The 27,914-nt window shown below is 39.8% G+C and overlaps 1 long non-coding RNA gene across 3 annotated transcripts in view; it reads left to right on the plus strand.

The window, feature by feature from the left end:
- Positions 1-5,349: 5,349 nt before the first annotated feature.
- The window catches only part of LOC309612077, a 164,177-nt gene continuing 141,612 nt past the window's right edge, over positions 5,350-27,914 (plus strand). For 2 of the 3 annotated variants that reach the window (XR_014234928.1, XR_014234929.1), the window contains exon 1: positions 5,484-5,599. This is a non-coding gene — a long non-coding RNA (uncharacterized lncRNA). Of the gene's footprint in view, positions 5,600-27,914 lie in introns of all 3 variants that reach the window. The other variant, XR_014234927.1, reaches the window with a different exon arrangement.

Below are 27,914 nucleotides of genomic sequence, written 5' to 3' on the forward strand. Positions count from 1 at the left end.
GTTTCTAGACTTTTTGATGATGGCCATTCTGACCGGTGTGAGATGATATCTCATTGTAGTTTTGATTTACATTTCTCTACTGATTTGTGATGTTGAGCATCCTTTCATGTGTCTGTTGGCAATCTGTATATCTTCTTTGGAGAAATGTCTATTTAGGTCTTCTGCCCATTTTTGGATTGGGTTGTTCGTTTTTTTGTTATTGAGCTGCATGAGCTGTTTGTAAATCTTGGAGATTAATCCTTTGTCAGTTGCTTCATTTGCAAATATTTTCTCCCATTCTGAGGGTTGTCTTTTGGTCTTGTTTATGGTTTCCTTTGCTGTGCAAAAGCTTTTAAGTTTCATTAGGTTCCATTTGTTTATTTGTATTTTTATTTCCATTTCTCTAGGAGCTGGGTCAAAAAGAATCTTGCTGTGATTTATGTCATAGAGTGTTCTGCCTATGTTTTCCTCTAAGAGTTTGATAGTGTCTGGCCTTACACTTAGGTCTTTAATCCATTTTGAGTTTATTTTTGTGCATGGTGTCAGGGAGTGTTCTAATTTCATACTTTTACATGTACCTGTCCAATTTTCCCAGCACTACTTATTGAAGAGGCTGTCTTTTCTCCACTGTATATGCTTGCCTCCTTTATCAAAGATAAGGTGACCATATGTGCGTGGGTTTACCTCTGGGCTTTCTATCCTGTTCCATTGATCTATATTTCTGTTTTTGTGCCAGTACCAAACTGTCTTGATTACAGTAGCTTTGTAATATAGTCTGAAGTCAGGGAGCCTGATTCCTCCAGCTCCATTTTTCGTTCTCAAGATTGCTTTGGCTATTCGGGGTCTTTTGTGTTTCCATACAAATTGTGAAATTTTTTGTTCTAGTTCTGTGAAAAATGCCAGTGGTAGTTTGATAGGGATTGCATTGAATCTGTAGATTGCTTTGGGTAGTAGAGTCATTTTCACAATGTTGATTCTTCCAATCCAAGAACATGGTATATCTCTCCATCTATTTGTATCATCTTTAATTTCTTTCATCAGTGTCTTATAATTTTCTGCATACAGGTCTTTTGTCTCCTTAAGTAGGTTTATTCCTAGATATTTTATTCTTTTTGTTGCAATGGTAAACGGGAGTGTTTTCTTAATTTCACTTTCAGATATTTTGTCATTAGTGTATAGAAATGCAAGAGTTTTCTGTGCATTAATTTTGTATCCTGCTACTTAACCAAATTCATTGATTAGCTCTAGTAGTTTTCTGGTAGCATCTTTAGGATTCTCTATGTATAGTATCATGTCATCTGCAAACAGTGACAGCTTTACTTCTTCTTTCCGATTTGGATTCCTTTTATTTCTTTTTCTTCTCTGATTGCTGTGGCTAACACTTCCAAAACTATGTTGAATAATAGTGGTGAGAGTGGGCAACCTTGTCTTGCTCCTGATCGTAGTGGAAATGGTTTCAGTTTTTCACCATTGAGGACAATGTTGGCTGTGGGTTTGTCATATATGGCCTTTATTATGTTGAGGAAAGTTCCCTCTATGCCTACTTTCTGCAGGGCTTTTATCATAAATGGGTGTTGAATTTTGTTGAAAGCTTTCTCTGCATCTATTGAGATGATCATATGGTTTTTCTCCTTCAATTTGTTAATATGGTGTATCACATTGATTGATTTGCGTATATTGAAGAATCCTTGCATTCCTGGGATAAACCCCACTTGATCATGGTGTATGAGCCTTTTAATGTGTTGTTGGATTCTGTTTGCTAGTATTTTATTGAGGATTTTTGCATCTATGTTCATCAGTGATATTGGCCTGTAGTTTTCTTTCTTTGTGACATCTTTGTCTGGTTTTGGTATCAGGGTGATGGTGGCCTCATAGAATGAGTTTGGGAGTGTTCCTCCCCCTGCAATATTTTGGAAGAGTTTGAGAAGGATAGGTGTTAGCTCTTCTCTAAACGTTTGATAGAATTTGCCTGTGAAGCCATCTGGTCCTGGGCTTTTGTTTGTTGGAAGATTTTTAATCACAGTTTCAATTTCAGTGCTTGTGATTGGTCTGTTCATATATTCTGTTTCTTCCTGGTTCAGTCTCGGCAGGTTGTGCATTTCTAAGAATCTGTCCATTTCTTCCAGGTTGTCCATTTTATTGGCATAGAGTTGCTTGTAGTAATCTCTCATGATCGTTTGTATTTCTGCAGTGTCAGTGGTTACTTCTCCTTTTTCATTTCTAATTCTATTGATTTGAGTCTTCTCCCTTTTTCTCTTGATGAGTCTGGCTAATGGTTTATCAATTTAGTTTATCTTCTCAAAGAACCAGCTTTTAGTTTCATTGATTTTTGCTATTGTTTCCTTCATTTCTTTTTCATTTATTTCTGATCTGATCTTTATGATATCTTTCCTTCTGCTAGCTTTGGGGTTTTTTTGTTCTTCTCTCTCTAATTGCTTCAGGTGCAAGGTTAGGTTGTTTATTCGAGATGTTTCCTGTTTCTTGAGGTAGGCTTGTATTGCTATAAACTTCCCTCTTAGCACTGCTTTTGCTGCGTCCCATAGGTTTTGGGTCATCGTGTCTCCATTGTCATTTGTTTCTAGGTATTTTTTGATTTCCCCTTTGATTTCTTCAGTGATCACTTCGTTATTAAGTAGTATATTGTGTAGTCTCCATGTGTTTGTATTTTTTACAGATCTTTTCCTGTAATTGATATCTAGTCTCATAGTGTTGTGGTTGGAAAAGATACTTGATACGACTTCAATTTTGTTAAATTTACCAAGGCTTGATTTGTGACACAAGATATGATATATCTTGGAGAATGTTCCATGAGCACTTCAGAAAAATGTGTATTCTGTTGTTTTTGGGTGGAATGTCCTATACATATCCATTAAGTCCATCTTGTTCAATGTATCATTTAAAGCTTGTGTTTCCTTATTTATTTTCATTTTGGATGATCTGTCCATTGGTGAAAGTGGGGTGTTAAAGTCCCCTACTATGATTGTGTTGCTGTCGATTTCCCCTTTTATGGCTGTTAGTATTTGCCTTATGTATTGAGGTGCTCCTATGTTGGGTGCATAAATATTTACAATTGTTATACCTTCCTCTTGGATCGATCCCTTGATCATTATATAGTGTCCTTCTTTGTCTCTTGTAATAGTCTTTATTTTAAAGTCTATTTTGTCTGATATGAGAATTGCTACTCCAGCTTTCTTTTGATTTCCATTTGCATGGAATATCTTTTTCCATCCCCTCACTTTCAGTCTGTATGTGTCCCTAGGTCTGAAGTGGGTCTCTTGTAGACAGCATATATATGGATCTTGTTTTTGTATCCATTCAGCCAGTCTGTGTCTTTTGGTGGGAGCATTTAATCCATTTACATTCAAGGTAATTATCGATATGTATGTTCCTATTCCCATTTTCTTAAATGTTTTGGGTTTGTTATTGTAGGTGTTTTCCTTCTCTTGTGTTTCTTGCCAGAAAAGTTCCTTTAGCATTTGTTGTAAAGCTGGTTTGGTGGTGCTGAACTCTCTCAGCTTTTGCTTGTCTGTAAAGGTTTTAATTTCTCCATCACATCTGAATGAGATCCTTGCTGGGTAGAGTAATCTTGGCTGTAGGTTTTTCTCCTTCATCACTTTAAGTATATCCTGCCACTCCCTTCTGGCTTGCAGAGTTTCTGCTGAAAGGTCAGATGTTAACCTTATGGGGATTCCCTTGTGTGTTATTTGTTGTTTTTCCCTTGCTGCTTTTAATATGTTTTCTTTATATTTAATTTTTGACAGTTTGATTAATATATGTCTCGGCGTGTTTCTCCTTGGATTTATCCTGTATGGAACTCTCTGTGCTTCCAGGACTTGATTAACTATTTCCTTTCCCATATTAGGGAAGTTTTCAACTATAATCTCTTCAAATATTTTCTCAGTCTCTTTCTTTTTCTCTTCTTCTTCTGGGACCCCTATAATTCGGATGTTGGTGCGTTTAATGTTGTCCCAGAGGTCTCTGAGACTGTCCTCAGTTCTTTTCATTCTTTTTTCTTTATTCTGCTCTGCAGTAGTTATTTCCACCATTTTATCTTCCAGGTCACTTATCCGTTCTTCTGCCTCAGTTATTCTGCTATTGATCCCATCTAGAGTATTTTTAATTTCATTTATTGTGTTTTTCATCGTTGCTTGGTTCCTCTTTAGTTCTTCTACGTCCTTGTTAAATGTTTCTTGCATTTTGTCTATTCTATTTCCAAGGTTTTGGATCATCCTTACTATCATTATTCTGAATTCTTTTTCGGGTAGACTACCTATTTCCTCTTCATTTGTTAGGTCTGGTGTGTTTTGACCCTGCTCCTTCATCTGCTGTGTGTTTTTCTGTTGTCTCATTTTGCTTATCTTACTGTGTTTGGGGTCTCCTTTTCACAGGCTGCAGGTTCGTAGTTCCTGTTGTTTTTGGTATCTGTCCCCAGTGGCTAAGGTTGGTTCAGTGGGTTGTGTAGGCTTCCTGGTGGAGGGAACTAGTGCCTGAGTTCTGGTGGATGAGGCTGGATCTTGTCTTTCTGGTGGGCACATCCACGTCTGGTGGTGTATTTTGGGGTGTCTGTGGCCTTATTATGATTTTAGGCAGCCTCTCTGCTAATGGATGGGGCTGTGTTCCTGTCTTGCTAGTTGTTTGGCATACGGTGTCCAGCACTGTAGCTTGCTGGTCGTTGAGTGAAGCTGGGTCTTGATGTTGAGATGGAGATCTCTGAGAGATTTTTGCCATCTGGTATTACGTGGAGCTGGGAGGTCTCTTGTGGACCAGTGTCCTGAAGTTGGCTCTTCCACCTCAGAGGCACAGCCCTGATGCCTGGCTGGAGCACCAGGAGCCTTTCATCCACACGGCTCAGAGTAAAAGGGAGAAAAAATCGAAAGAAAGAAAGAGGATAAAATATAGTGGAGTAAAATAAAGTTATTATAAAGCAAAGCTATACAGACAAAATCTCACCCAGAAGCATATACATATACACTCACAAAAAAAGGAAAAGGGGAAAAATTAATATATCCTGCTCCCAAAGTCCACCTCCTGAATTTGGGATGATTTGTTGTCTATTCAGGTATTCAACAGATGCAGGCACATCAAGTTGTTTGTGGAGCTTTAATCCGCTGCTTCTGAGGCTGCTGGGAGAGATTTCCCTTTCTCTTCTATGTTCGCACAGCTCCCAGGGTTCAGCTTTGGATTTGGACCCGCCTCTGCGTGTAGGTCGCCTGAGGGCGTCTGTTCCCGCCCAGACAGAACGGGGTTAAAGGAGCAGCTGCTTCGGGGGCTCTGGCTCACTCAGGCGGGGGGAGGGAGCGGTACGGAGGAGGCGGGGCGCGCCTGCGGCGTCAGAGGCGTCGTGACGTTGCACCAGCCTGAGGTGCACCCTGCGTTCTCCCGGGGAAGTTGTCCCCGGATCACGGGAGCCTGGCCGTGGCGGGCCGCACAGGCTCCCGGGAGGGGCGGTGTGGATGTGAGCTGTGCTCGCACACAGGCTTCTCGGTGGCGGCAGCAGCAGCCTTAGCGTCTCCTGCCCGCCTCTGGGGTCCGCGCAGATAGCAGTGGCTCGCGCCCGTCTCTGGAGCTCGTTTAAGCGGCTCTCTGAATCCCCTCTCCTCGCGCACCAGGAAACAAAGAGGTAAGAAAAAGTCTCTTGCCTCTTCGGCAGCTGCAGACTTTTTCCCGGACTCGCTCCCAGCTAGCCGTGGCGCACTAACCCCTTCAGGCTGTGTTCACGCCGCCAGCCCCAGTCGTCTCCCTGCGATCCGCCCGAAGCCCGAGCCTCAGCTCCCAGCCCCGCCCGCCCCGGCGGGGGAGCAGACAAGCCTCTCGGGCTGGTGAGTGCTGCGCGGCGCCGAGCCTCCGTGCGGGAGTCTCTCCGCTTTGCCCTCCGCACCCCTGTGGCTGCGCCCTCCTCCGTGGCTCCGAAGCTTCCCCCTCCACCACCCTCAGTCTCCACCCGCGAAGGGGCTCCTAGTGTGTGGACACCTTTCCTCCTTCACGGCTCCCTCCCACTGGTGCAGGTCCCGTCCCTATTCTGTTGTCTCTGTTGTTTCTTTTTTCTTTTGCCCTACCCAAGTATGGGGGGAGTTTCTTGCCTTTTGGGAGGTCTGACGTCTTCTGCCAGCGTTCAGTGGGTGTTCTGTAAGAGCAGTTCCACGTGTAGATGTATTTCTAATGTATCTGTGGGGAGGAAGGTGATCTCCGCGTCTTACTCTTCCGCCATCTTGCCCTATGCCCCTAAGTGTCTTTTAAGAGCTTAGTCGACATCTGTATATCCTTTTCACTGAAATGTCTTTTCATGGATGTTGCCCATGTTTTAACTGGATTGCTTGTTTTTCAACTGCTCTGTTTTGAGATATGTACATGTTTACCTGTATCTATAGATACAGATATTCTAGATACCAGTCCTTTGATATGTAGCTGGGGAATATTTTCTCCACTTGATAGCTTGTCTCTTCATTTTCTTCATAGTATCTTTTACAACGTGAGATTTTGAATTTTGATGAGGTCCATTTTATCAAATTATCCTTTGATCGATGATGGCTTTAATGTCAGGTCTAAGAATTCTTCACCTACTCCTAGTTTTCAAAGATTTTCTTCTACGTTGTTTTCTAAAAATTTTATAGTTTTTTTGTTTTACCTTTAAGTCCATGATTTATTTGTGCACTTTGGGTTAATTATTGGATAAAGTGTGAGTCATAGGTCAAGATTCTTTTTAAAATTTTTGTCCGATTGCTCCAGCCCCATTTGTTGAAAAGTCTGTATTCTTCTGTTAAATGGCTTTTGCACTTTTTTGGAAAATCTTTTGGATCTATTTGTGTGGACCTATTTCTGGGTTCTCTGTTCTATCCCATTAATCTATGTGTCTATAACTCTGCCAATTCCATAGATATTATTATAACCATGTAATAAGTCTTAAAACCAGGTAGACTGAATGCTTCCACTTTATTCTTCTTTTTCAAAATTATGTTAGCCATTCTAGCTCCTTTACTTCTTCATAGAGATTTTAGAACAATTTTGCCTATATCTACACAAAATCTTTCTGGGATTTTGATAAGAATTATGTTAAGTTTGTACATCAATTTGTCAAGAAGTGACTTCTTTACTATGTTGAATCTTCCAATTTTTGAACATGGTATATCCCTCAATTTATTTGGTTCTTCTTGGACTTCTTTCATCAGTGTGGTTTTTAGCACATAAGTTCTATACATGTTTGTTAGGTTTACATGTAAATAATTCATTTATTGATATTTTGAGTGGTTATAAATAGTGTTTTTAAAAGTTTGGTGCCCACGTGTTTATTGCTAATACATATATATGTAATATAAATGTACAATATATGTAATATATATATTATATATACATATTATTAATTCATATATAATATGTCATATAAACATGTATATATATTACATATATAACAATTTATAATTATAAATGTTATATTATATATAAATTATATACACACAACACAATTGATTTTTAAATGTTGATCTTGTATCCTGTGAACTTACTGAGCTCACTTATTAGCTCTGAGAGTATTTTTTTTTCTTTTGTAAATTCTTTGGGATTTTCTATGTAGACAACCATGTCATTACCAAATAGGGATGTTTTATTTCTTCCTTTCCAATCTCTATGTCTTTCTTTTCCTTGTCTTGCCTTATTATACTGGCTACAACTTCCAGCATTATGCTAAATCAGAGTGGTTTTCTATTTTCTGGAAGAGATTCTGCACATTTCCTGTTAGTTTTTTATACATTAGGTAGACTTCTCCAGTGAAACCATCTGGGCCTGAAATTTTCTTTCTTCGGGAGTATTTATAAATTCAGTTTCCTTAATATTTATAGGGCTATTCAAATGATCTATTTCATCTTGGGGGAATTGTGGTTTATATTTTCCTGGCTCAAAGGGGTCTGGTACCTCCCCTTCAAGAGGCAGTAAAGCATGGCTAGATCATGACCTCTTCAAAGGGAGGTAACTAGAGTGAGGACCCTCTGGGGCCAGAAACATACAAAGCAGGAAAGGGACCCAGAGAAAATCATGGAGGAAAACTGCCCCCCAAATGAACACTTTTCTTCTTTCCCAGGTCAAATGCAGCTTCTTCCACAACCCATCTATCCTACCCTACCTTGCTTTGAACCCTCCATGTTGCTACAGTCTTAATTCTGGTTCTGGTCTTTGTGAGCTGTGTGACTGTAGGAAAGTTATCTGCCTACTCCGTGCCTCGGTTTCCTCTCTGTAACAATGGAGATAGTCATAGTATTTTCCTCATATGATTGTGTGAGAATTCAAGCGAGTTCATAAACATAAAACGTTTAAATGGTGCTACTGGCTATCTTCTTTTTCCAGGACCATTTATTGAGAAGGCTTTCTTTTTCTCATTGAATTACTTTGACACCTTTTTTTGTTCTCAGAATAACCTACGACACATGTGAGTTTATTTCTAGATTCTTCTCATTTCCGCTGATCTATTTGTATATACTTCTGCAAATAGCACATGATATTTGTTACTGTTGCTTTAGAGTTAGCCTTGAAGTCAGGGAGTGCAAATGCTCTAATTTTGTTTAACTTCATGATTGTCTTGCTACTTGAGGTCATTTGTATTCCCATGTAAATTCTGAAATTAACTTGCCAATTTCTAGTTTTTAAAAAAGACTGATATAATTTTTTTGGAGTTGCATTGAACCTCTAGATCATTCTGGAAGAGAACTGACATTTTAACAATATAGAGCTTTTCAATGCACCAACATGATTTATAGCTCCATTTATTTGGGCCTTTTAAAATTTCTTTCAGCAATGTTTTCTAGAAGTGTTGCCCATCTTTTGTTAAATGTGTTCCTAGGGGTTCTTTATAATGCTACTAACAATTCTGAGGTTTTAAACCTCATTCTCTAATTGTTTATTGCTGGTAGAAATATAATTAATATTTTATATATTGATCTTTTAACCTGAGACCTTGTTAAATTCATCTGTTCTGGTATTTGTATGTTCCCTCAGATTTTCTATATACAAAATCATGTAACCTGCACATACAAAAGCTTTACTCTTTTTTTTTTTTTTTTTTTTAAATGAAAGCTTCTTTATTTATTTATTTTTGGCTGTGTTGGGTCTTCGTTTCTGTGCGAGGGCTTTCTCCAGTTGCGGCGAGCGGGGGCCACTCTTCACCGCGGTGCGTGGGCCTTTCACTATCGTGGCCTCTCTTGTTGCGGAGCACAGGCTCCAGACGCGCAGGCTCAGTAGTTGTGGCTCACGGGCTTAGTTGCTCCGCAGCATGTGGGATCCTCCCAGACCAGGGCTCGAACCCGTGTCCCCTGCATTGGCAGGCAGATTCTCAACCACTGCGCCACCAGGGAAGCCTCAAAAGCTTTACTCTTTACTTTCCAATCTTCCCACTTGTCTGTTTCTCTTTCTTTCTTTTTGTTTTTCTCTCTCCTTTTCTCAATCTCTCTGTCCATCTGTCTCTCTCTCTCTCCCTCCCCTTCTTCCTCCTTCCCCCCACCCCTCTCTCTTAATTGCCCTGGATGGGACCCAGGGTACGTTTCGAATAGAAATGGTAAAAGTAGATATTCTTGCCCTGTCCCCAACCTTAAAGGGAAAGGTTTGGTATTTAACCTTTAAGAATAACATTAGCTGCAGGTTTGCATAAGGACCCTTTACCTATGTATCTTTTAAAGCTTTGTATCCTCTCAACGTTTTATTTGTAAGATTCTTCCAAGTTGGTCGGTGTGTAACTGTGTCTTCTTTTCCACTGCTGTGTGATACGTCACTCTACAAAACTGTCACAACTTATTTATTCACCACTTAATTGATATTTGGATGTTTCCACTGCTTAAAAAATGCCTATAGAATCCCTTCTATAATTCCGCTACATGCTCTGTACGCTTGTGAATTTATTTTTGGCATCTTCCCAGACCTGGAAGGCATGTTCACTGTTGACCTTAATATTTTTAGACAAAATCCCTCTGCAAAATGTTTGTCCAATTTATACTACGCTGTGTGCAAGAGTCTCTATCGCTTTACAGTCTTATGGACTCTTGTTATTATCAGACTATTTAATTTAATTTTTACCCATCTGATGAGTACGAAATTATATCTCCTTGGGATTTAGTTTCACTTCCCTGATTAATTGAGAGATGGCAAAATTTAAAATTTTTAAGTTCATTTCTAAGGTTTCCTCTCCTGCTAATGTTGTCCAGTTTCCTGTGGCTGTTGTTTCTCTATTGTTTTGTAGATTTAAAAAATGCACACCAGACACTGATTCTTTGCCGAGACTATGTGCCACCCACGTATTGCAGCCAGTGTCTCCCCGCTTTGTCACCTCTCTGTCTCTGTCTCTCTCTGTCTCTGTCACACATGCTTTATGCTGAGTTTTGATAAGCAGAAGGGATGATTTTTGTGTGATCAAATGTATCCATTTTTAAATGATTTTGCATCTTGTTTTAAAAATCGACTCGAGATGACAGCAGTGTTAACCATCTTAGTTAATTTTGTCAGCGAGGGATGCTATCCTTCGTTTGGCTGTGTTTATAAACAGCTGCCGGGCACTGTCATTAAATGTTCCACCTTCTCTCCACAACGGGCAGGCCCGCTCCGCCACGTGACAAGAGTCATAAAAGTCTGTGCGTGTTTCCAGCCCCTCCATCAGTTCCTGTGTTTCCACCCGTTTCTGCAGCCTCACTTTCCTGTCCTACCTACTGTCACTTTTCTATAAGAGATTACGCCTGCGGGACCGTCCCCGAACTGTGTGTTCATTCACATACATTTTGAAATTAGTATGTTAAGTTTCAGGAAGTTCAAGAAAAACTCTGTTGGAATTTTAATTGGGTTTACATTGAATTTTTTACACGAATTTGGGGAGAACTGACAATTTTAGGACATCCTTCAATTTCTAGATATGGCATTTTGCTCCATTTATTTAGGCCTGCTTTAATTTATTTAAAAAAGGCTCTGAAATTTTATCCAACTGGGTTATATACTTCTCATGAAAATTCATTCCATATATATATGGAATATTATTTTAAATGGTATCTTTTTAAAACTACATTTTGTTGTTGATGTATAGAAATGTCATTGATTTTTAATCTATATGTTGTATATCCAGCAAAATTGCTAAGTTCCCTTATTACGTCTACGTGTTCCCTAGTAATTCTCTTGGCTATTTTATAAGAAAACAGGATGATAGTCTTGTTTCTTTTCTTCCAATCCTAGTATATTTTGGATTTTGTTGCCTATTCAAAAAACCTGTCTGTGATGGTTGTGAGCTACAGAACGGTGAATCTGGGTAAGGAGATGTGCTGTGATTTTTTGGTACATGTGGGGTTTACAATATGGGAGGGCACACATGTCACATACACCCCTCCTCGTGTGCTTGGTTACGGTGTTTTCTCAGTCACTAATTGTACGTGTTTACTAGACCAACACTGTTCATTGCTCTTTTCAGAATGTCAGCATTCTCACTAACTTTTTGCCTATTTGAGAGAGACATTTTATTAAGGTAGTAAATTTTTCAGTTGTCCCCTAAATTTCTGTAAATTTTCGTTTTATACATATTATTTTTTTTTTTAGTAGAATTTAGAGCCTTGACACAAGCTTGTTTTTTTTTAGAAACTTGTGTTCTCATACATTTCTTTTTTTAAACTTTTGGGTTTATTTATTTATTTTTGGCTGTGTTGGGTCTTCGTTTCTGTGCGCGGGCTTTCTCTAGTTGCGGCAAGTGGGGGCCACTCTTCATCGCGGTGCACGGGCCTCTCATTATCGCGGCCTCTCTTGTTGCGGAGCACAGGCTCCAGATGCGCAGGCTCAGTAGTTGTGGCTCATGGGCCCAGTTGCTCCGTGGCATGTGGGATCTTCCCAGACCAGGGCTCGAACCTGTGTCCCCTGCATTGGCAGGCGGATTCTCAACCACTGTGCCACCAGGGAAGCCTCTATACATATTATTTTATCTGCTTTGAAATTTGGCTACAAGGGATCTTTATTTTCTTGGAACCTTTGAATATCAACTCGGGCTGCCATAACAAAATACTACAGACTGGTGGCTTAAACGACAGAAATTATTTCTCACAGTCCTGGAGGCTGGAAGTCTGAGGTCAAGGTGCCAGCGTGGCTGGGTTCTGGTGAGGACTCTTTCTGCCCTGTAGACGGCCACATTTTCCCTGTGGGCTCCCATGGCAGAGTGAGCAAGCTCTCTCCACACTTGTATTAGTGTAATAAAGACACTAATTCCATCATGAGGGCCCCTCCCTCACGGCCTCATCTAACCCTAATCATCCCCCAGAGGCCTCATCCCCAAGTACCATCACCTTCGGAGTCCAGGCTTCAACATAGGAATCTCGGGAGGACACAATTCAGTCCATGGAAACCTCTTATCTGTAATTATCCTCTTTCCCTACTAATGCTTTTGTTTGTTTTCTGGCTAAAGTAAGTGTTTTGTCTGAAGGCCCTTTTGGTGGTGAGTAATTATCCCTTGGTAGTAGTATAGTATAATAATATAATATACAGCTGGAGATTAAAAAATATAACAATGACTTTTAATGAGAGTTTACCCACTTTCATTTACTGTGATTACTCATATATTTGGAATTAGGTTTTTTTGAATATTGTACTCCTAATCAATCTTTTTCTTTTTTGTTGGGAGGGGTGCTTTATTGAGGTTTTATTGCTGCACTGTACTTTCCACTCCTGGTTTGAAATTTATATGGGCTATTTCTATTATCTCAGTGGTCACTTTTTAATTGTAAGTTGCATAACCAGTCGAGTACAAAGTTAGCTAAGTGTTCTGCCATCACCCTGAAACATGTAAATACCTTCAGTTTTTAAATTAGTTAGTGCTTTTCCAACTTGCATGCTATTATTAACCAGTATTTTGAGTATTTTGTTTTGTTTATCCTGAAATTTGGTAACCCTATTTCTTATGTAACCAGCGTTCATTAAGATATACCCGCGTGCTGAATAGTTTCTTGCTCACTATTCCTTTGTGTGTTTCAGGTATTTCTTCTGGACTTATTACGTTCCTTCTTCTATCCTTCCTTTTGACTTTCTTTTATGAGAAAGTTCTTAGTAAACTTCAGTTTTTGCCTGAAAATAGAATGCACTGTCTTTCTTGAGTAACTGTCCTAAGTGTTTCATACTTTGGGTTGGTAAATATTTTCTTTCCAGATATTGAATGAGTTATTCCACCATGTTCTGGCTTCTATTAATCTACTGAGAAGTCAGCTCTCAATCTCATTGTTTCTATTTTGTAGTTATAAGTCTTAACTCAGGGGCAGCTTGAGCTTTCTTTCTCTTTGTTGTTCTGCAGTTTTATTGTCATATTTTTAATATTTTTCCTTAATTTATTGCCCTATGACTGTAGTTCTTACTAAATCTAAGATTACACGACTTGCTTCAAATATGGAAATGTCTCACCAATATCTCCTTGACTATTTTCTCTTCTACATTTAATTTCTTCTCTTCTGAAAATTATGTTCTGTCTTCCCATTCTATCCAACATGCCTCTTAGCCTCTCCATATTTTTTCATTTCTCTCTCAAATGCATTTTTTATATCTTTCAAGACCATTGCTATTTTTCCCTTCAGCAGTGTCTAGTCTGCCTTTTAATCTATCCATAGAATTTTTTAACATATTTATGACACGTTTTTCATCTCTAGAAGTTATATGTGGGTAGATTCTAAACCTGCTTGCCTTTCTAAGATAGTAAGTTTTGGGGGGTCATGTTATCAATTCTCTGGTTTGTTCCTTTAAAAAATCTTATTCATGTTTATTTTTATTCTGTATGCAAGGACCCTAACATATGATGTCGTCTGGACTCTCTTTGCTCCTTAATCTTTTGGTCATTTATTGCTCATGTGTTTCATAATTTCAGATTGGAGTTTATGCTGCCCTGAACGCCATAGACACTTTGCTTTTGCATCTGCTGGTCGCCATATCTCTTTGAGCCACTTACTTACTGTAATTTTGCAAATCTGTGTTTCCTGAACTGGGCAGAAAGTATAAATTCAAACCTCAAATACTCGTGAAGGCAGAACCATGACCACAAATCCCAGACCAAGACAGACAAGTCTCTTTTTTGTGCAGTCGGTTGAATTTTTGTTTTGTGTTATTCTATCATTGAGGCGTCAGCTCTCTGAGGGTCCCAATTACACGTAGGTTTCTCAGTTCTCAATCCTCCACTTTCTTGGGCCCAGGCCCATGTCTCTTATCCCTCTTGTGATTGGGAACATTTAGTACTTGAATTTACTAAAATTGGCAAAAAGGTTTGGGGGCACTTGTGGCTTTAGTGCACTCTTAAAAATTCTGTTTTCTGCGCTTTCTTTGTTTTGGGCACCTAGAAATTTTTCTTAATTCCTTGTTGGTTCAGTTTAGGGTTTAAAGTTTTTATTTTGCTTTGTGTTTATCTTTACATTTTCCAGCATTTTATGTGCTTTATAGACAGATAAGTTTTCAAGATATCATGTTTTCCTGTTGCCAAAAGTGAAATTTAATTCAATATGTTTGTTTATTCAAAACCTATGATATATAGGATTACATCACAGTGTCTGCATTGAGGCAGTTGCAGAAAAAGCTCCAGTATTGGTTATGAAGTAAGGTATTGTTGGGATAATCAGTCAGGATTTAGGCAAAGTAAGCTCACCCTGTTGATGGGCCAACACTTAGTTTGGAAGAGAGCTGAGACTCTCAGCTGACAGGACCAACTGGTGGAGGCCAATTGGTGGTAATTCCTCAAAGTATTGAGTATACTTTCTCTTCTGAGAGAGAGAGAGGGAGAAAGAGAGAGAGAGAGAGAGGAAGTTTAACCATTGGAAACCATTGGAAGACACCGATAAAACATTATGAAGAGTTCAGGCAGACTGGGGACAGACTCCCTCGATTTGAATCATGGCTCCTACCGTCACTACGTATGTGACCCCAGAAAAGCTACTTAAACTTTCTGTGCTTCAGTTTCTTCACCCGTGAAATTGGGAAAATAGCGTGCCTGTTTCAAAGGGCGGTTATAAAGAATAGGTGAGTCAATTCTTAGAACGGTGTCTGGCATATAATGTTCAGTGCATCTTAGCTCTTCTTATTTTAAACTGTTTTCTGAGGTCTGTACTATGCAAAACGCTGTGGATGCAGTAATGAATGACGGTCCCTGCTCTCAGAGGGCTCAGTCTGCTGACTGTCTTGGCAGATACTAATAGGCCACTGCACCCTACATTACTTATAGGTAAAAGGTGATCATCGAGGCATCCGTACACTAAACTAGGTATAGAAGTAGCTCGGAGGATGAGTTGATGAATTCCTCCTCAAGGGGTGAAATGAGGTAGAAAAGAGGAGGACCGCATTCGGGAAGAACATGATAAATATACTTTGTTGTCATGATAAATGTAACAGCCTCTTGGAGATGACCGGCAGGCAGTTAGGAAGAAAGGTCTTGAGTTACTGAAGACAGCTGGAGTTCTTTGTGGGCTCCGGGTTTCTGATTCAAATGTGTTTCCAGTCTTGGATTTCTTTGACACTTCTCTCATTGTGCAGAATTAATCACCAGGTGTTTGAGAAGGCTGATGAATGCTAGACGGAGCATAATGCTTGCTTCAAGACCCCGACAGATTGCCTTGAAAGGACAGTCCTTGCTTCTCTTATTTCCCTCCTATTTCCTATTCACCCCAATCCCAATGAGGGTGGAAAACGACTAATGTGTTATTGTCCTTCTGTTGAATACAGAGGACACGCGAATTTCTGTGAACATTAACTTTCTACTTCATAGAACTGAAGGCTTTGTGCTCAGGACCCGCTCAGGCTTGTCCTTTTAATGAAACACTTGGTCTGAACACTTTTATCATTAAAAAAGTAATAATGAATCCGTTACGAGGCCGCAGAAGGAGGGTGGAAAGTTAATGCATGTTATAGAACAGAAAACAATTCAGCCGCCACAGCCAGTGAATACAAATTCCCTTTATTCTCCTTGAAGTCATCCACTAAATTTTTTAACACTTTTCTCTTCTCTTCCTGACTCAGTTTTTACTCTGTCTTAAATGAGCAGAGTAAAAACTGACCCTTCAACCAGAAATCATTATTACCGCACAGCCACAGGAATGATGATGAATGCTTCCAGCACTGACCCCAAAGTCTGTGAGATCTTGTTGAATCATCAAAGATTAAATTTCACTCAGTAGCATGTCTTTTATCCTATTCTGCTTCTTTGAAATCTGAAAATCAATTGCAATTATAAAGTGAAAAGGCAAATTCCACCAACCACTCACACAAATCCATTTCAACACTGGATAGTCACATATGACTTGTTATTGCTCTCCATTAATTAGAACACTTGATTGACTAAAATAATTTCATATCCTGGACAGGCTCAATAATGACATTTAATTTATATAGGAACTATTAATATGGGTTTCCTAATTGCAGCCCTCAATTCCTTAATATGAATGGAACCACGGAATCAGAAAATATATCCGGCTTGCCACCTAAGGGGTAGTAAGGTGCCACCTGCTAATCTTATGGGACGGGCAGATCCTGGGAAATATTGTGAAGTTATGGGCTTCCTCCAGGAGACAGGTTCTGTAAAGCTGCTTTTGGAGGACTTCCAATTTATTTCACCTACAGACACACCCTAGCTCAGTGGCAAGTCATAGATTTCTTGATTTATCTTGATTCTTGATTTATCAACTTTAGATAGTACCTACTGGCTCTCCATTATGCTTTATTTATTTTTATTTATTTATGGCTGTGTTGGGTCTTCGTTTCCATGCGAGGGCTTTCTCTAGTTGCGGCAACGGGGGCCACTCTTCATCGCGGTGCGCGGGCCTCTCACTATCGCGGCCTCTCTTGTTGTGGAGCACAGGCTCCAGACGCGCAGGCTCAGTAATTGTGGCTCACGGGCCTAGTTGCTCCGTGGCATGTGGGATCTTCCCAGACCAGGGCTCGAACCCGTGTCCCCTGCATTGGCAGGCAGACTCTCAACCACTGCACCACCAGGGAAGCCCTCCATTATGAAAGATGATAAATTTTCCCTAGAAATTTATTCTTTTGGAAGGCTTTTTTTTTTTTTTCTTTATGATTTGTGCATTTGGAGCTTCATTTAGGAAGTCCTACTTACATAGCCAAGACATGGAAGCAACCTAAATGTCCATCGACAGAGAATGGATAAAGAAGATGTGGTACATATATACACAGTGCAATATTACTCAGCCATAAAAAAGAATGAAATAATGTCATTTGCAGCAACCTAGATGGACCTATAGATTGTTGTACTGAGTGAAGTAAGTCAGGCAGAGAAGGACGACTATCATATGATATTGCTTGTATGTGGAATCTAAAAAAATGGTAAAAATGAACTTATTTACAAACCAGAAATAGAGTCACAGATGTAGAAAACAAACTTTTGGTGACCAGGGGTGTAAGCGAGGGGAGGGTTAAATTGGGAGATTGGGATTTACATATACATACTATTATATATAAAACAGATAATCAACAAGGACTTACTGTATAGCACAGGGAACTCTACTCAGTACTCTGTAATGACCTATATGGGAATAGAATCTGAAAAAGAGTGGATATATGTATATGTATAACTGATTCACGTGACTCTACACCTGAAACTAACACAACATTGTACATCAACTGTACACCCCCCAATTTTTTTTAAAATGCAATTATTTCCCGTACCTGCCCCCACCCAAAATACACATCCACATGCTTACAACATTTGACATAAAATTTCAAGGGAATTGTTTGAATTTCTGAAGTTCGTACAATGACCTCATGTTGAGAATTGTTGATACCTAACTGAGTGCGTTCTATATGCCAGAATACATGGGGGGTACAAATTGAATAGCGAGTGTTTTCTGCCTTCACGGAACTTACAATCAATTAGGGAGGCAAACAGAGAATAAAAGATGCAACAGGAATTCACTGGAAGGATGCTTAGAATTATCCAGGGAGAGGGTTGAGAGAGTCATCCCAGAGGCAGAATGCCTTACTAACAGCTACGTGAAGAATGGGTAGAAATTAGCCAGCAAAATTGGTGAAGAAGTAGATGGAAAAGGATGTGCAGTGGTCCATTTGAGGCAAGAATGCACACAGAAGTGTTCAAAGAAATGAAAGTATCTAAAATAAGTAGAGTGTGATGCAGGATGGTCAAGGGATCAGGCTAGAGGATGGAGCTACCTTTTGTGCCTTATTAAGGAATTTGAATTTTCACCCTGAGGGCAAGAGAAAATGGTTTTAGTGTTCTAGGCTTAGGTGACAAATACTTTGAGGGGATAAGTTACAGTGAGGTGTAAGAAAGAGCACAGACTCTACTGCCAGGTCCCCTGGACTTAGTCCTGGTTTCACCACTAAGCACTTAAATATTTAACATTGTGCTCTGGTTTTCTCACCTGGGAAGTGGAGAAAATTACACATCTACCCAGCCGAGCCATTGTGAGGAGTGAACGAGTTCGTATGTGGAAAGTACTTGGCATGTACGAGCCACATAAGTTCTGCTCTTCCCTGCCATCACCATCATCATGATCTGCAGCATCTTCAAGGTGCAGATGTCACAGTGTTTAAGGAAGTTTGTGGCTGTAAAAATAGACGGAAGTGTGCTGATTGGGCAGGTGCAATTGACAGAATATGGTGATTGGTTAGATGTGGGTGAGGAGGTGAACCTGGGTGGATTCCTGGGTTTCTACATTTAAGAATTAGATGAAGTGTGTGGTCATCACCATGTAGACTGAGGAGTAGAAGGACAATTGAAATGGATATAAATTTTCCCATTTTTAGATGTAGAACTCTATGCATCTCTACCAGATGCTAAATCAAGGTTTCTAATGGTATAGTTCAAATCTCCTGTGCCTCACCAAGTTTTTGTCTGAGAAAACCTTCATGTACTTATGTAAATGCATGAACATCTTCTGTTCAAATGGTGGATATGACAGTCTTGTAGCTATGTCAGTGCTTATGTATATATTAATTTTTATCATCCTAGTGATTCGAAAATTCTATCAGAACATATTTTCTTAAATTATTATTTTGAAAATCTATTTTATCTGATGTTAGTGTAGACACCATCTTTCTTCTGATTACTTTTTTTACTTGATTTGACTATTTCCATCCTTCTATTATGCTGGAATGTTAAACTTCACATCTAATTATCTTTATATTATAATGGACACATTTTGTCAAAGAATATCTAATGTGGTTTATAAGATATATAGATTAAATTTCTGTAATAGTATGGGTGGTTTCTTTTTCTCTCTTTTAATATCATCTCTATGATTTCTCATCTCTGGCATACTTTTAGGACTGCATCATTTTATTCACATTTCTTTTCCCTTTGTCACTTTGGAAGTTGTATTCCTTGTTTCTATTCTTTTGGGAGTTGCTTTATAAATTTTAATAATTTTAACAGTGTCTCTGCCCAACTGAAAAATATATATTCTCAAGATGATTAGATCCTTCTCTCTGCTATTGATATCTGGTATTGTACTTCAGCTGTTTTTATCCCCACTCTTTGAACACGGTTATTGTTTTATGGTCAGTTTATATCAGATTTACCCATGTGTTTAACACTTTAACATTTCTTTGCTTTTTATTCCTTTCTGTATCTCAGACCTTCCATCTAATGTCATTTTCATTCTTCCTGAGGCATATCCTTTAGATGTTTCTTTAATGAGCTTCTTTCATATTTAATATCCCTCATTCTTTTGCTAATTAGTATATGTTTTTGAGTCGTATAATTCATGCATGATAGTTTTTCTATATATGTAATTCCAGGTTGACAGTTAATTTCTCTCATTACTTCATATGTATTATTTCATTGTCTCCTGGCATTCACTGCTGCTTTGAGAAGTCAGTGGCCATATGAATAGTTTCTTCTTCTTTTTGTATGTTGCATTTAGGAATGGATTTTTGTTTGTTTGTTTGTTTGCATGAGGGTCTTTCTAAACCTGTGAACTGGAGTCTCTTATCAGTTTTGAAAAATTCTCACCCATTATTTATTTTGCCCTATTCTCTACTTCCTCACTTGTAGAATCCTATTCTAATAGGATTACAATGTTAGATCCATCCACTGAAGCCCCATATCTGCTTGTCTCTCTCATATTTCTATATTTCCATTTTTAGTCTCTCTGCATTGCATTCTGCAATATTCCTTCAGATACATATTACAGCTCACTAATTTTCTTTCTTGCCATTTACAAAGTGTTGTATTTTTTTCCCATTGCATTTACTTATTAGAATTTTTATTTCTAAAATCTCTAATTGATTCTTCCTCAAATCTTCCTAGCCACATCCTGTTATATTTTTGACAAATATCATTAAACATACTAAACACTAATATTTTTTAATCTGTTGATTCTAATATCTGCAAAATATTTTATTCTAATTCTGTGTAAGGTATTTTCCTGATGTTTGCTCATTATGTCTTAGTTCCTCAAGTGTTTTGTGATTTTTTTCCGTACACTGATTTTCTTACATGTGCCGTTTGTGGGAATTATTTTGGACCCAGGTTCAGGGAGTGTCTTCTCAGAAATGGTTTGTTTCTGTCAGCCACTTAGCCACCTATAGGTACTGCAAACCTAACTTAACTTAAATTTGTGGCTAGAGTTATTTAGAGCCTCGTAGGCAGTATTTATTCCAGCCTTATAGCCTATGAGGCCGAGCTTGTTGTCAGGAATTGTCAGAGAGGGCATTTTTCTCTCTCTCTCTTCCTCTCCTCTATCCAGAGTGGAGCTCAGGAAAGGAACATCTTTTATAATCTTATTCTGGAAGTAGAGTATATTTCTCTCCATCTACCGGCAGGACAAAGAACCTTTCAGGGGTCTCAGTTGTAAGAGGAGGTCTCTGATATGAGCCCTCTCCCTGTGAAAACCCCTAGCTTTGTCTTCTGCCTCTCTCCTTAAACCTAACCAAGGCTAGCAGAGATTTTATTTCTCTGTTCCAAACCTAAGGGAAGTGGGTAGATAAATGGAAAGTCTATTCAGTATAATATTTGCATTTTAATGGGGCTACACAGTAAGTCTGGGTCTCTCTTCACCTCAATGTACTGATTTTTGGCAGTTGTTTTCTGTGATCATAGGCTTATCTCTTTGGTGGAATTTATTGCTTTCCACATTCACTAGGTATTGCTGTCGATGGATGACTATTATTAAGTCATTTTTTCTGTTTATTTATAACATTTAACTTAATCTTGAAGCTGTATAGAGCATTGTCAGCTCACTGAAAAGCCATCCAGAGATGACAGTTGAGGACAGGATGGTATTATGAGAGATAAATATACTGTTGTGTACAGTTACCATTGCCATTTTCCACTGGCACACAGATGAATGAAAGTTGAACATGAATTTTACTTTGTAAGCCTGTTGGTATTAAGAGCAAAGTAATAAATGAACATGAAACTCTATTTTCTCATCATGGTGTTATTACTAATTTGGAACTATTAATCATTAAGAATTAAAAATATTATTCACTGGCTAAAGGTTTGGGTTTTTTAAAATGTCTTTATAAGTTAGAGGGTTTTTTTTGTTGTTTTAATCAAACCTGAGAATTTTAAAAAATCAATTAAAAGCCTACATGGACTACGTATTAGTTTGCTAGGGTTTCCATAACACAATATCACAGCCTGGGCAGCTTAAACAACAGAAATTTATTTTCTCACAGTTCTGGAGAGTGGAGGTCCAAGATCAAGGTGCCAGCAGTGTTGGTTTCTCCTGAGGCCTCCCTCTTTGGCCTGCGATGATTGCCTTTTGCTGTGTCCTCCTGTGGCCTTTTCTCTGTGTCCTCTTCTTATGAGGACAGCTATCTTATGAGATTAGGGCCCCATCCTTATGACTTCATTTAATTTTAATTACCTCTGTCAGAGCCCAATGTTCAAAGATTAGGGCTTCAACACATGAATTTTGTGAGGACACAATTCCGTCTATAACTGACTGAGATAATCGAAATAAATTTTACAAATATTTTGGTCTAAATTTTAAGGGGATGTGAAGATATTAGAGGATTGTTATCAGACGTCTGAAGCTTTGCTACCCGAAGCTTTCTGTCTGTCTAGCAATCTCTTCTCTTCTGTAGTAGATACTGGATTTATATTATATATTCAGAAATAGCCAATCACATGAGTGATACCTGCTGAGCCTTTTCCATCAGAGATTAAGGTCATTCATTGCCCAGTGGGAACACTAAGCCAGAGAAAACACATTTCCAAGACAACAAGGAATGACCTGCAGGTAACAGTAACCCCACCTCTCAGAACCTGACGAGGGGTGAGTACTGTTTTGAGTGTGTGTGGAGAGAGGAGAGTGAATCATCTTTTACAGACTACAGTCTGTAACTGCGTTTGCAAATCAAAGGAGTTCTGGACAGGGGCAAGGGTCTCTTATTTGCAGCTTTTTAAAAACGTATGAATAATAGCAAAGCAATTCCATAGTGGACGTGGACATGAGATAGAGGTTTAATTACTGACTGAGCTTGTCTTAGGCATGGTGCCATCGGTTTTGTTTATTAAGAAATTAAAGTTATAAGCACCTTTTTGAAACTCACGTGCATCACCCACAATAATGAATGCAGTTATAGTTTTTGAGATGCTCTGGGGAAGAAATGAAAAGCAGCACAAACTGAAGGATTGCAGGAGCAGAGGTGCAGTGGACCTCACAAGCCAGCATCTGTCCGAGGCACTCATATCTGTCTCTGCATCTGGAGGCTGCAGAATCCAACCAGGCACGCGTGTTGCTAAAAACCTCAAGCCTCAAGTGGAGACATACTGTGTGGTCTCCTTCTCCTCATTTGTTATTGTCACAAAACCACCCTGCAGTTCAGCACAATTCACTGCAGCTGGTGGTCCTCAGGAAGGGCCAGGAACAGGAATAGCAAGAGTTATGGGAGATGGTAGCATATTGATGATGTATAATGTTAGTTTGGAGTCCAGTCAAACTGTTTGGAAATATATCAGCTTTTAAACGTACACCTTACCTTCTCTGCCTGGATTCCGATAATATCCAACTTTTTCCTGAAGTAGAGTTGATGTACAACACAATAAAGTTACAGGTGTGCAATACAGCGATGCACAATTTTTAAAAGTTATATTTCAACAATATCCAACTTTTAAAACTCAGGGAGTTAATTTCTTCACAGATCTACATGTATTCTTATGCATCGTGCAGTGGAAATGGTAGACAAAACAGAGGACTCTTAAAGGGGGACCAGATCACCATCACAGAGATGAGTCCTCGAATCACAGCGATACGCCAGGGTTCATTGGAACCACTTATTCCCTTAGTGTTGTGGTTTAGAGAAGCTAATTACCTTGACTTTATGGGCGGGAAGGAGAAGAAGGAACATAGCCACAGAAAAGCACCGCCAGCCTCACCTGGTTTCAGGATTTAAGGATGTTTCCAGAACGGGACTGTTGATGAGGGACCCAGACTCTGGGAAGTCTTGCCTTTTTTAGTCATGTTTAGTGGGTTAAATCCTGTCTGTGACCCTGATGAACTCAGAATCCCAGAATTTCTGAGTTGCAATTTCTTGCTGTTTATAATTTTGTAAACACTTTAAATTTATATAGCAAATTACTTCTTGGTAAAATAACTGGAACCAATCTGTTCTGAAAGGGTTAACCAAACTCCAAAACAGCAAGAATTCTTTCCATATTTATGTAGAGGACTATACTCTTTACCACAGTATTACTATTCATTACTCCTGGAGGTCTAGTCTGGTCCTGGACCACCCCAGAATATCTTAATGATGAATACAATGAATAAAGGCACAGCAGGTTCCAGAGACGTACACATGAGTTTTGCTTTACGAACAGCTGGAAATGCATTTAACCTCTATTAGGTTGGATAAAAATTCTGAGCAACTGATCTTCTAAGCGCCTCCTTTGAATTGTGTTTGAAAACAATTGAGAGATGCCTCCCAGAAATCAGAAACCTGGAAATGTCTTAGGATACAGCTTCAAAACAAAGTTCTTCCTGGATATATATCTATTATTCAGAGTGATATACATATATATATCTCAACTGTTATATATATATGTATATATATAACATGTATATATATAACTTATATATATAAAACTTAACTGTTGAACTTGAAGGGAATCAGAATGTGCCATCCCAAAATATGCCACCACTTTGGCGTGAAGATTATTTTGAGCTGAAGATAACTGAGAATCATCAGATGCAGGAAGAGTTCTCTGCCCGCCCTCATCTGCCCAATGCAGGGCATAAATTTCCCTTGATGAAGATGCTTGTTTATATAAACAGATCTTACTAAAATAATTTGTATCCTTCATCAGTTCTCCATATATTTCCTAGTCACTTCCATATGATCTATCATCCCTTAAAGCCCAATCCCCCCCCCTTTTTTTTTTGTCAAAATGGTATATAAGACCCTGAGTACAGCCACTTCTTTGAGTTTCACTTCTTTTCTGTGAACTCCCAGGCATGTAAATATTAATAACTGTGTGCCTTTTCTCCTGTTAATCTCTTTTCTTAGTTTAATTTGCAGGCTCCCAAGCAATAACCCAAGAGTGTGGAGGAAAAGTTTTTCCTTCCCGACAACAGCCTCTGGTAAATTGGAGTCTAGGCAGCCTGCCTACAAGATCCCAGGCCCAGGCTGACATTTGCAATGACACCCTCAGAGTGTTTCACTGACCGAAATTTTCCAAGAAGACAGGAAAACCAGCTAACATTTTTTTGAGTGCCCACTTCTTGTCAATCACTGTGTTCCTAAATGTACCAAAGCCTTCACAATAGGTCTCATTTTACAAAGCAGGTCACACTTTCTTAGTTTACAAATGAGGAGATTGAAGTTTAGAGAGTCTAAAGAAATTGCTGAAGCACACCCAGGCTTCCCTTTCTGCTTAGCTCCGGCTCTTTCTATGGCCCCTCTTGTCCCCGTGGCATACAAATATTGTCTTAAATTATACTATTAAAACTAAAACACTCCCAAGCCAAGTTCCCGCAGAATCTTCTCTTGGTTTGCATTTTGGCACCACGAGTTTTTAATGCAACCGAAAAGTCTTCCATCTGCTTTCATTTAAGAAGCTGACTATCTTGTACTATGAATTTACATATCTGTTCCCTCTGTGATTTCATAACTTCCTAGTGAATAATGCATTAAGCTTGTGCAGTCTCCTATGACTGCCAGATGAAACTCTCGATGCTGCCTTCATGTCCATTTTTCCTGTGATAGTGAGGGATATCCTATCCTCCATTCCCCCTCCAGAACAAATTTCTGACTGGTAAAATAAAAAAAAAAGAACACTCTTAAAAATTCACAGTACTTTCACACTGTTTGTCACAGCCGACAGACACCTGTCTGCCTGTCTATTAACTTTCTGCCACGGAATAACAGTTCCATATATCCAGTTCTTTCTTGAATTATTTTTCCCCTGGGATAATGTTTCTTTATAATAGCTGAAGACATAAGGACACACGAATCTTAGGTGCACTTGTGTGCATTGATTTCTCTGCTAATCAGTCCCATTTCCGGCATTTCACCGTACAGCATATGCTTCTGTCTCAGAAATCTCTAGAATTAAGGGGAACATACTTCTTCAAGAAGACATGACACATAAAACCTCACTTACTTAAATTTTATCCACATAGCCAAAATATATTTTGGTTTAATTAGAGTTCCTTTGAAGGGTAGTAATAGATGTTAATTTAGCTGTATTTTTAGCTGTGGGTCATCATTAAATGTAACAGAATTTGGGAGAAAGAACTAACCAGCTTCAAGGAAAGAGTTTGGCATTGAAATGGTTCAGAGTTTTTATTGCATCAAGGTTGAGTATTCATGGCAGGTGGCGTGAGGCTGGGGATGAACTGAGACCCAAGCAAGGGCCAAGATCTGTGGGCACAGGTGCTGAGAGACAGGCCTAGCTAAAAGCACATGTTCAATGGGACGGCAAAGGCCTGGATTCTCCACTGTGAGGCTCAGTTACAGCTCAGGCCATGGATTCTCCGAAATCAGACTGCGGAGGATACCGACCAATCAGTAGAACAGAAGGACATCAGAAAAAATACAACCACACGCCTGTGTTCAGGGTCTATCATTGTAGATGAAAAGCACGTGGGGTGTGTATGTGTGTGTGTGACGTGTAGCGTGTGCTGTGTGCATGTGCATATGTGGAGGTGGTTTGGATATATGCACACATAGTGTGTGGTGTGCACCTGTTTGTGAGGGAATCGTGTGTGATGTGTGCATATGTGTGTGGGGTGGTGGTGTGTGTGTAGTGTGTGGCATGTAGTGTGGTGTGCATGAGTGTGTGTGTGGTATGTTGTGTGGAGTATATGTGTGTGAGTGTGGGGTGTGCGTGGTGTGTGTGTGTGTGTGTGTGTGTGTGTGTGAGAGAGAGAGAGAGAGAGAGAGAGAGAGAGAGAAAACACCACCTTTAGAACTGGGCAAGTGAAGTGCCTGTATTTTAGAGCAACTTCATTAAAATGTCTAAGTCACAGAAGTGTCTGGGACAAGCTATGGCTGGCAGTGCCACTGGGCTAAGGCATTTCAAATTTGAAAAGAGACCTTGTCCCCATTTCTCCCCCTTGGGAGACTGTCTATCTCTTGCATGGGGTGAGCCAGATGCCCTCTGGGACTACACTTACGGGGTCATCTCAGGACCTTGTATCCAGCTTCTGATTCTAGGAGGTGGCCTGGTAAACAGATTATTGTCACTGGTCAGGCAACGTTTATTTCACGGGATTGCATGATATTGAGCTGTTAAAATGGTGCTGACACGCCAACTTTGGGTGAGCCCAGTTGTCTCCGTGTCCAGGAACCCCATCAAAATAGGTTGCCAGGGGCCCTTCACTTTAGTGGCAGCCCCGGTGTGTGAGATTTTCAAAGGTTGAAAGGGAAGACCTACGGGATGGGGATATTTGAGTAAGATCAGGAGGAAGCGATGGAGTAGATTATTCCAGTATCTTGGGCAGAATGTCCAGGCAGAAGATAAAAACAGTGCAAAGGTCCTGAGGCAGGAGGATGCTTGGTGTATCTGAGTAAAAGCAGAGGCCAGCACAGCTGAGCAGAACGAAGGAGGGACATGGCAGCAGAGGGGACAGAGAGGCGGAGGAGGGGCCAGATCATTCAGGTCATTGTAAGCATTTTACCTCTTACTCTGAAGGAGCTGGGGAGGAATTTGGGGGCTTTGAGCAGAGGATTAATTTAATGTGTCAACTTTTAAAGGGTGTTTTGAGGCTTATGGTTGTAAGAGATCTAAGGTGGGAACAGAGAAGATCTATTACAATAATTCATGTAAGAAAGGGTAATGGCCCAGAGCTGGGTGATAGTGGAGGGTATGACGAGACATTGTCAGATTCTGGATGTTCGTGACAGCAAAGCCAATTGATTGGGTTTCGGTGGACGGGAGATGGACAGGAAAGTTTTTGCTGCTCCAGAAACGTATTTATTAGGCAAGCCACTGCATTTCCTCATCAGTCAGATGCAGGCTACGTTAGGACTGTTCCCAGCTGGCTTAGTGGTTCTGTAAATTCAGGCTTGATTTTTATTAAGCATTCATATATCAAGCAATAATTAAGTGCTTATTGTGTGACAGGAAGTGTCCACATGCTGGGGCTCTAGAATAAAACAAGGCAGGAGAATTCTCAGGAAAGAGCAGTTTGGTGGAAGAACCAAGAACAATAAGAGAATATAAGACCGAGGTGTAAACAGTTGCCGTCGAACCGACTGGGGCAGCAGTGAACAGGCGCAGGGGCCCTCGGCGCATGCGCACCACGGCGCCTGGACCACACCCCCTCCCTCGCGCTCCGGCCCCGCCCACGGAGCTGTGAGAGGCGCCACGATTCCAGGGCCTGGACTTAAGCGTGATGATGTAAGGGAAAATCACTATGTAAAACGAAAACAGAGAATTTACAGCCCGTTTTCACAGGGAGTAGGATGTCTGCCTGCTTTGCAAGTTGCCAGATATAGGTCACCGACCCTGTCAATTCTACCATATCAAGAAAAGCCTATTCAACCTGAAA

This window comes from Balaenoptera borealis (assembly GCF_965194805.1).
Source record: "Balaenoptera borealis genome assembly, chromosome: 15".
NCBI lineage: Eukaryota > Metazoa > Chordata > Mammalia > Artiodactyla > Balaenopteridae > Balaenoptera > Balaenoptera borealis.